This window comes from Elephantulus edwardii, unplaced genomic scaffold (assembly GCF_000299155.1).
Source record: "Elephantulus edwardii isolate Elephantulus edwardi_28Jun2011 unplaced genomic scaffold, EleEdw1.0 scaffold00039, whole genome shotgun sequence".
NCBI classification, from domain to species: domain Eukaryota; kingdom Metazoa; phylum Chordata; class Mammalia; order Macroscelidea; family Macroscelididae; genus Elephantulus; species Elephantulus edwardii.
In genome coordinates this window covers 5,113,724-5,115,993 of record NW_006399789.1, presented here as the reverse complement: position 1 = coordinate 5,115,993, position 2,270 = coordinate 5,113,724, and positions in this window count along the sequence as shown.

Here is a 2,270-nt window from a genome sequence, read left to right as displayed (position 1 = left end):
CTTTTTCTCCCCTGGAGCAGCTGGTGGATTTGAGCCACGTGCTTTTGAGTTGACAGCAGTGTGCTCTAACCTGGAATGCATTTAGAAATTGGTAAGCATGTCTGCTACAAGGAATCAAACAATAGTATGCTATTCTAGTGAGAGGGAGCTCTGGTGGCTTCTTCTTGTCATGTGCGGCCCAGTCATCTAGGTTGCATAGGGATCCTATGAAGAGCAGCTCTGACCCTTGTCCTATCCTGTGCCAATCCCACTGCCTCTGACAAAGCTGCCCCATTTCTACAGTCCCTGTGTTAAACCATGTCATCCAGGATCTTCCTAGCCTGCATTGACCCTCTACCCTTCCCAATACGATGTCCTTCTTCAAGGACTGGTTCCTTCTGGCAACATGCCCACAGTATATGAACCAGAGCTTCAAAATCCTTGTCTCCAAGAAGAAACCTGGTAGGATGTTGTTTGTGTTGTTAGGTGCCGTCAAGTGGCTAGTGACCCTACCTACTACATACAGTTCGGAAGCCTGCACTGTCCTGAGCCATTTTAACTGACTCGGACACACCAAACTCCATTGTCCCAGTTACTGCATCAATCCATCTCATCCAGGGTCTTCCTCACCTATGCTGTCCTTCCACCCGTCCAAGTATGATGTCCTTCTCCAAGGACTGGTCCCTCTTGGCCACACTCCCAAAGTATGTCAGACAGAGCTTCAAAATCCTAACCTCCAAGGAGAAACTTGGTTTCACCATATCAAGACAAACCTATTTGTTTTCTTGGCAGTCTATGGTATGTTCAAGACTTTCCTTGGTAAGGAATTGCATTGCCAACACAAAGGGATCTGGTTCGCATCCACCTGCCACTCCATGTAGTTTACCAGCTCTAAAAACTCGCCAGAGAGCCAGCTTGGACACCACAACAACTATTATCGTTAATGTGTTGTTATTGTTGTGTACCGTCGAGTCAGAACCAACTGGTAGCTAATCCTCCAGCGGGTGTTCAGAGGCACTTAATCGAGCAGCTAGTGGATTTGATCTGCCCACATGCCTTCGGGACTGCAGTGCAGGTTCTTGCCATTAAGCCACCAGAACGCCAGTAAAGAAACATTTTTATAATAGAATAGAGTAATTATATTTCTATTCTATTCTATTCTATTCTATTCTATTCTATTCTATTCTATTCTATTCTATTCTATTCTATATATTTTTTTATGGTTTCCGTTCTTTATCCTAATATGCTTACCTATGAGTGGCAGGCTGTACAATGTATATTTCCTGTTTCAGTTTAAAAAAAGGAAAGGTGTTTTAGCTGCAATACTTTCTTTTCCACACAGTGAGAGCTGTTTATATTTTCAGGTCACCTGTTCTTAATCTACTAACATCTGACTTTGCCCCATCATTCTCTCTGAACGCAAACTCATATCCATTAGATCCTTTGCTGCTTTATTTTTGTCCTTTCTGTGACCTTTGACTTTGTTGTCTGGAGAATCATTTTACTTCGAGTTTTCTGCATGGAAGATAGTGAGTGAGAATCAGATCAATAGAGCTATTGATTTTGAAAGGAGATTGGGTTTTGGATACAGATTTGGGTTTGAGTCCAGTTCATTGTTGGCTTAAGTAAGGAATTTCACCTCTCTGGTGCTTGTTTCCTAAGCTTTACAACAGGGATACTAACCCTAACACATTTCCACACTAGTTTGAATATGGGTTTCGAATCCACCAGCTGCTTCGAGGGAGAATGATGTGCCATATCCTGCGGTTTACTGCCTCTGAGAACCCACTGTCAGGTCTGTTCCCACTTGATGGTTAATAACCAGTTTGGAGGAGCTCACTGCAGGCGAGTGCACAGTATCAATACATTTTTTTACTAATATGTTCTGGTGGCCTAGTGGTAAGAAGTTGCGCTGCAATCCCAAAGGTGCTTGGTTGGAATCCACCAATTGCTGGGAAAAGGTGGGCAATTTCCTGCTGCTATGAAAAACCGCTGGAGGGTCAGCCATGGGTGGGTTCCGACTCGATGGTACACAACAACAACCACAACATTCCCACGACTGGCATAGAGTCTGGCGCAGGCAGTGGCTAGAGAAGAGAGTCCAGGTTTTCCCCCTCCGGGTAATGGGGATCCGGCTGCCACCGGTAGGGCGGCGGAGCGCACAGCAGCGCGCGCCTGACTGCGCGGGGAGGGTGGGAGGCCCCTCCCCGCGCGCCTCCTTCCCGCCGCGGCCGGCTCCCTGCGCGCAGCCTGCCGGTGCTCCCGCGCACTCTTTGGCCGGCAATCCGCCT